Source organism: Oncorhynchus keta, unplaced genomic scaffold (genome assembly GCF_023373465.1).
Source record: "Oncorhynchus keta strain PuntledgeMale-10-30-2019 unplaced genomic scaffold, Oket_V2 Un_contig_400_pilon_pilon, whole genome shotgun sequence".
NCBI classification, from domain to species: domain Eukaryota; kingdom Metazoa; phylum Chordata; class Actinopteri; order Salmoniformes; family Salmonidae; genus Oncorhynchus; species Oncorhynchus keta.
In genome coordinates, this window is record NW_026287554.1 from 1 (window position 1) to 8,571 (window position 8,571).

At 42.9% G+C, this 8,571-nt stretch overlaps 1 long non-coding RNA gene across 2 annotated transcripts; it reads left to right on the forward strand.

Annotated features, from left to right (window-relative positions):
- The first annotated feature begins 614 nt into the window (after positions 1-614).
- LOC127924417 (uncharacterized) lies at positions 615-5,342 on the forward strand. 2 transcript variants are annotated; one of them, XR_008117865.1, is made up of 4 exons: positions 615-716; positions 751-852; positions 4,075-4,176; positions 5,280-5,342. It is a non-coding gene; the product is annotated as an uncharacterized LOC127924417 (long non-coding RNA). The 2 variants fall into 2 exon arrangements; XR_008117864.1 differs by lacking the exons at positions 4,075-4,176; positions 5,280-5,342 and adding an exon at positions 1,757-1,808 and having other exon boundaries at positions 751-1,096.
- Positions 5,343-8,571: the final 3,229 nt, after the last annotated feature.

Here is an 8,571-nt window from a genome sequence, read left to right on the forward strand (position 1 = left end):
TAGGGACGTACATGGACATGGACAGAACAGGTTCAGAATATAGGGACGTACATGGACAACAGAACAGGTTCAGAATATAGGGACGTACATGGACAGAACAGGTTCAGAATATAGGGGACATGGACAGAATGGGTTCAGAATATAGGGACGTACATACATGGACAGAATGGGTTCAGAATATAGGGACGACATGGACAGAATGGGTTCAGAATATAGGACGGACATGGACAGAACAGGTTCAGAATATAGGGACATACATGGACAGAATGGGTTCAGAAATAGGGGCTATGACATACAGGTTCAGAATATAGGGACGTACATGGACAGAATGGGTTCAGAATATAGGGACGTACATGGACAGAATGGGTTCAGAATATAGGGGACGTACATGGACATGGACAGAATGGGTTCAGAATATAGGGACGTACATGGACAGAATGGGTTCAGAATATAGGGACGTACATGGACAGAAAGGTTCAGAATATAGGGACGTACATGGACAGAAGGTTCAGAATATAGGGACGTACATGGACAGAATGGGTTCAGAATATAGGGACGGACATGGACAGACAAACAGGTTCAGAATATAGGGGACATGGACATGGACAGAACAGGTTCAGAATATAGGGACGTACATGGACAGAATGGGTTCAGAATATAGGGACGTACATGGACAGAATGGGTTCAGAATATAGGGACGTACATGGACAGAATGGGTTCAGAATATAGGGACGGACATGGACAGAATAGGTTCAGAATATAGGGACGTACATGGACAGAATGGGTTCAGAATATAGGGACATACATGGACAGAATGGGTTCAGAATATAGGGACATACATGGACAGAATGGGTTCAGAATATAGGGACGGACATGGACAGAACAGGTTCAGAATATAGGGATGGACATGGACAGAATGGGTTCAGAATATAGGGACGTACATGGACATGGACAGAACAGGTTCAGAATATAGGGACGTACATGGACAGAACAGGTTCAGAATATAGGGACGTACATGGACAGAATGGGTTCAGAATATAGGGACGTACATGGACAGAATGGGTTCAGAATATAGGGACGTACATGGACAGAATGGGTTCAGAATATAGGGACGTACATGGACAGAACAGGTTCAGAATATAGGGACGTACATGGACAGAATGGGTTCAGAATATAGGGACGTACATGGACAGAATGGGTTCAGAATATAGGGACGGACATGGACAGAATGGGTTCAGAATATAGGGACGTACATGGACATGGACAGGACAGGTTCAGAATATAGGGACGTACATGGACAGACAGAATATGGGTACATGGACAGAACAGGTTATAGGGACGTACATGGACATGGACAGAACAGGTTCAGAATATAGGGACGTACATGGACAGAATGGGTTCAGAATATAGGGACATGGACATGGACAGAATGGGTTCAGAATATAGGGACGTACATGGACAGAATGGGTTCAGAATATAGGGACTAGACATGGACAGAATGGGTTCAGAATATAGGGACGTACATGGACAGAATGGGTTCAGAATATAGGGACGTACATGACAGAACATGGACAGAACAGGTTCAGAATATAGGGACATGGACATGGACAGACATGGGTTCAGAATATAGGGACGTACATGGACAGAATGGGTTCAGAATATAGGGACGTACATGGACAGAATGGGTTCAGAATATAGGGACGACATACATGGACAGAATGGGTTCAGAATATAGGGACGTACATGGACAGAACAGGTTCAGAATATAGGGACATACATGGACAGAATGGGTTCAGAATATAGGGACGTACATGGACAGAATGGGTTCAGAATATAGGACAGGACATGGACAGAACAGGTTCAGAATATAGGACGTGGACATGGACAGAACAGGTTCAGAATATAGGGACGTACATGGACAGAACAGGTTCAGAATATAGGGACGTACATGGACAGAATGGGTTCAGAATATAGGACGGACATGGACATGGACAGAATGGGTTCAGAATATAGGGACGTACATGGACAGAATGGGTTCAGAATATAGGGACGGACATACATGACAGAACAGGTTCAGAATATAGGGAGACATGGACAGGTTCAGAATATAGGGACAGACATGGACAGAATGGGTTCAGAATATAGGGATGGACATGGACAGAATGGGTTCAGAATATAGGGACGAATGGACAGAATGGGTTCAGAATATAGGGACGGACATGAACAGAACAGGTTCAGAATATAGGGACGTACATGGACAGAATGGGTTCAGAATATAGGGATGTACATGGACAGAACAGGTTCAGAATATAGGGACGGACATGGACAGAATGGGTTCAGAATATAGGGACGACATGGACAGAATGGGTTCAGAATATAGGGACGTACATGGACAGAATGGGTTCAGAATATAGGGACGTACATGGACAGAACAGGTTCAGAATATAGGGACGTACATGGACATGGACAGAATGGGTTCAGAATATAGGGACGTACATGGACAGAATGGGTTCAGAATATAGGGACGACATGGACAGAACAGGTTCAGAATATAGGGACGTACATGGACATGGACAGAATGGGTTCAGAATATAGGACGGACATGGACAGAACAGGTTCAGAATATAGGGACGTACATGGACAGAACAGGTTCAGAATATAGGGACGTACATGGACAGAACAGGTTCAGAATATAGGGACGGACATGGACAGAATGGGTTCAGAATATAGGGGACATGGACATGGACAGAATGGGTTCAGAATATAGGGACGTACATGGACAGAACAGGTTCAGAATATAGGGACGTACATGGACAGAATGGGTTCAGAATATAGGGACGTACATGGACAGAATGGGTTCAGAATATAGGGACGTACATGGACAGAATGGGTTCAGAATATAGGGACGTACATGGACAGAATGGGTTCAGAATATAGGGACGTACATGGACATGGACAGAACAGGTTCAGAATATAGGGACGTACATGGACAGAACAGGTTCAGAATATAGGGACGTACATGGACAGAATGGGTTCAGAATATAGGGACGTACATGGACAGAATGGGTTCAGAATATAGGGACGGACATGGACAGAATGGGTTCAGAATATAGGGACGTACATGGACAGAACAGGTTCAGAATATAGGGACGTACATGGACAGAACAGGTTCAGAATATAGGGACGTACATGGACAGAATGGGTTCAGAATATAGGGACGTACATGGACATGGACAGAATGGGTTCAGAATATAGGACGACATGGACAGAATGGGTTCAGAATATAGGGACATGGACATGGACAGAACAGGTTCAGAATATAGGGACGTACATGGACATGGAATGGGTTCAGAATATAGGGACGACATGGACAGAATGGGTTCAGAATATAGGGACGACATGGACAGAATGGGTTCAGAATATAGGGACGTACATGGACAGAATGGGTTCAGAATATAGGGACGGACATGGACAGAACAGGTTCAGAATATAGGGACGTACATGGACAGAATGGGTTCAGAATATAGGGATGTACATGGACAGAACAGGTTCAGAATATAGGGACGGACATGGACAGAACAGGTTCAGAATATAGGGACGTACATGGACAGAATGGGTTCAGAATATAGGGACATGGACATGGACAGAATGGGTTCAGAATATAGGGACGTACATGGACAGAACAGGTTCAGAATATAGGGACATGGACATGGACAGAATGGGTTCAGAATATAGGGACGTACATGGACAGAATGGGTTCAGAATATAGGGACGTACATGGACAGAACAGGTTCAGAATATAGGGACATGGACATGGACAGAACAGGTTCAGAATATAGGGACGTACATGGACAGAATGGGTTCAGAATATAGGGACATACATGGACAGAACAGGTTCAGAATATAGGGACATTACATGGACAGAACAGGTTCAGAATATAGGGACGGACATGGACAGAATGGGTTCAGAATATAGGGACGTACATGGACATGGACAGAACAGGTTCAGAATATAGGGACGTACATGGACAGAACAGGTTCAGAATATAGGGGGGACGGACATGGACAGAATAGGTTCAGAATATAGGGACGGACATGGACAGAATGGGTTCAGAATATAGGGACGTACATGGACAGAACAGGTTCAGAATATAGGGACGTACATGGACAGAATGGGTTCAGAATATAGGGACGGACATGGACAGACAGAATGGGTTCAGAATATAGGACGTACATGGACAGAACAGGTTCAGAATATAGGGACGTACATGGACAGAATGGGTTCAGAATATAGGGACGTACATGGACAGAATGGGTTCAGAATATAGGGACGGACATGGACAGAACAGGTTCAGAATATAGGGACGTACATGGACAGAACAGGTTCAGAATATAGGGACGTACATGGACAGAACAGGTTCAGAATATAGGGACGTACATGGACAGAATGGGTTCAGAATATAGGGACGTACATGGACATGGACAGAACAGGTTCAAAATATAGGGACGTACATGGACAGAATGGGTTCAGAATATAGGGACGGACATGGACAGAACGGGTTCAGAATATAGGGACGGACATGGACAGAACAGGTTCAGAATATAGGGACGTACATGGACAGAACAGGTTCAGAATATAGGGACGGACATGGACAGAACAGGTTCAGAATATAGGGACGTACATGGACAGAATGGGTTCAGAATATAGGGACGTACATGAACAGAACAGGTTCAGAATATAGGGACGTACATGGACAGAATGGGTTCAGAATATAGGGACGTACATGGACAGAACAGGTTCAGAATATAGGGACGTACATGGACAGAACAGGTTCAGAATATAGGGACGGACATGGACAGAACAGGTTCAGAATATAGGGACGTACATGGACAGAATGGGTTCAGAATATAGGGACGTACATGGACAGAACAGGTTCAGAATATAGGGACGTACATGGACAGAACAGGTTCAGAATATAGGGACGTACATGGACAGAATGGGTTCAGAATATAGGGACGTACATGGACAGAACAGGTTCAGAATATAGGGACGTACATGAACAGAACAGGTTCAGAATATAGGGACGTACATGGACAGAATGGGTTCAGAATATAGGGACGTACATGGACAGAACAGGTTCAGAATATAGGGACGTACATGGACAGAACAGGTTCAGAATATAGGGACGTACATGGACAGAACAGGTTCAGAATATAGGGACGTACATGGACATGGACAGAATGGGTTCAGAATATAGGGACGTACATGGACAGAACAGGTTCAGAATATAGGGACGTACATGGACAGAACAGGTTCAGAATATAGGGACGTACATGAACAGAACAGGTTCAGAATATAGGGTACATGGACATGGACAGAATGGGTTCAGAATATAGGGACGTACATGGACAGAACAGGTTCAGAATATAGGGACGTACATGGACAGAATGGGTTCAGAATATAGGGACGGACATGGACATGGACAGAATGGGTTCAGAATATAGGGACGTACATGAACAGAACAGGTTCAGAATATAGGGACGTACATGGACATGGACAGAATGGGTTCAGAATATAGGGACGTACATGGACAGAATGGGTTCAGAATATAGGGACGTGCATGGACAAAACAGGTTCAGAATATAGGGACGTACATGGACAGAACAGGTTCAGAATATAGGGACGTACATGGACAGAATGGGTTCAGAATATAGGGACGTACATGGACAGAACAGGTTCAGAATATAGGGACGTACATGGACAGAACAGGTTCAGAATATAGGGACGGACATGGACAGAACAGGTTCAGAATATAGGGACGGACATGGACAGAATGGGTTCAGAATATAGGGACGGACATGGACAGAATGGGTTCAGAATATAGGGACGGACATGGACAGAATGGGTTCAGAATATAGGGACGTACATGGACAGGATGGATTCAGAATATAGGGACGTACATGGACAGAACAGGTTCAGAATATAGGACGTACATGGACAGAATGGGTTCAGAATATAGGGACGTACATGGACATGGACAGAATGGGTTCAGAATATAGGGACGTACATGGACAGAATGGGTTCAGAATATAGGGACGGACATGGACAGAATGGGTTCAGAATATAGGGACATGGACATGGACAGAATGGGTTGGTAGTTTTACTCTGCTTTTCTAGACTATTTAGAACCTTTTGGGTTATGAAAGTATGTATGAATCATTAATGGTTGGGAGAACCTTTACTCACATAATATATTAATGAGTGTAAAATACAGCAGTTTGAATCATCCTGAGAGTTGCCATTTTCAAATTCAATCCACAAAATATTGGAAGGTGAATAAAAGTGTATAGTAAGGGTTAAACAGTAGTCCTGTAAATCTACCCTGATCCTCACTAATCATGGAACTGTAATAGGGGTTAAACAGTAGTCCTATAAATCTACCCTGATCCTCACTAATCATGGAACTGTAATAGGGGTTAAACAGTAGTCCTGATCCTCACTAATCATGGCACTGTAATAGGGGTTAAACAGTAGTCCTGATCCTCACTAATCATGGAACTGTAATAGGGGTTAAACAGTAGTCCTATAAATCTACCCTGATCCTCACTAATCATGGAACTGTAATAGGGGTTAAACAGTAGTCCTATAAATCTACCCTGATCCTCACTAATCATGGAACTGTAATAGGGGTTAAACAGTAGTCCTATAAATCTACCCTGATCCTCACTAATCATGGAACTGTAATAGGGGTTAAACAGTAGTCCTATAAATCTACCCTGATCCTCACTAATCATGGAACTGTAATAGGGGTTAAACAGTAGTCCTGATCCTCACTAATCATGGAACTGTAATAGGGGTTAAACAGTAGTCCTGATCCTCACTAATCATGGAACTGTAATAGGGGTTAAACAGTAGTCCTATAAATCTACCCTGATCCTCACTAATCATGGAACTGTAATAGGGGTTAAACAGTAGTCCTGATCCTCACTAATCATGGCACTGTAATAGGGGTTAAACAGTAGTCCTGATCCTCACTAATCATGGAACTGTAATAGGGGTTAAACAGTAGTCCTGATCCTCACTAATCATGGAACTGTAATAGGGGTTAAACAGTAGTCCTGATCCTCACTAATCATGGAACTGTAATAGGGGTTAAACAGTAGTCCTATAAATCTACCCTGATCCTCACTAATCATGGAACTATAATAGGGGTTAAACAGTAGTCCTGATCCTCACTAATCATGGAACTGTAATAGGGGTTAAACAGTAGTCCTATAAATCTACCCTGATCCTCACTAATCATGGAACTGTAATAGGGGTTAAACAGTAGTCCTGATCCTCACTAATCATGGAACTGTAATAGGGGTTAAACAGTAGTCCTATAAATCTACCCTGATCCTCACTAATCATGGAACTGTAATAGGGGTTAAACAGTAGTCCTATGAATCTACCCTGATCCTCACTAATCATGGAACGGTAATAGGGGTTAAACAGTAGTCCTATAAATCTACCCTGATACTCACTAATCATGGAACTGTAATAGGGGTTAAACAGTAGTCCTGATCCTCACTAATCATGGCACTGTAATAGGGGTTAAACAGTAGTCCTGTAAATCTACCCTGATCCTCACTAATCATGGAACTATAATAGGGTTTAAACAGTAGTCCTGATCCTCACTAATCATGGAACTGTAATAGGGGTTAAACAGTAGTCCTGATCCTCACTAATCATGGAACTGTAATAGGGGTTAAACAGTAGTCCTGATCCTCACTAATCATGGAACTATAATAGGGGTTAAACAGTAGTCCTGTAAATCTACCCTGATCCTCACTAATCATGGAACTATAATAGGGGTTAAACAGTAGTCCTGATCCTCACTAATCATGGAACTGTAATAGGGGTTAAACAGTAGTCCTATAAATCTACCCTGATCCTCACTAATCATGGAACTGTAATAGGGGTTAAACAGTAGTCCTATAAATCTACCCTGATCCTCACTAATCATGGAACTATAATAGGGGTTAAACAGTAGTCCTATAAATCTACCCTGATACTCACTAATCATGGAACCATAATAGGGGTTAAACAGTAGTCCTATAAATCTACCCTGATACTCACTAATCATGGAACTGTAATAGGGGTTAAACAGTAGTCCTGATCCTCACTAATCATGGCACTGTAATAGGGGTTAAACAGTAGTCCTGATCCTCACTAATCATGGCACTGTAATAGGGGTTAAACAGTAGTCCTGATCCTCACTAATCATGGCACTGTAATAGGGGTTAAACAGTAGTCCTGATCCTCACTAATCATGGCACTGTAATAGGGGTTAAACAGTAGTCCTGATCCTCACTAATCATGGCACTGTAATAGGGGTTAAACAGTAGTCCTGTAAATCTACCCTGATACTCACTAATCATGGAACCATAATAGGGGTTAAACAGTAGTCCTATAAATCTACCCTGATACTCACTAATCATGGAACTGTAATAGGGGTTAAACAGTAGTCCTGATCCTCACTAATCATGGCACTGTAATAGGGGTTAAACAGTAGTCCTGATCCTCACTAA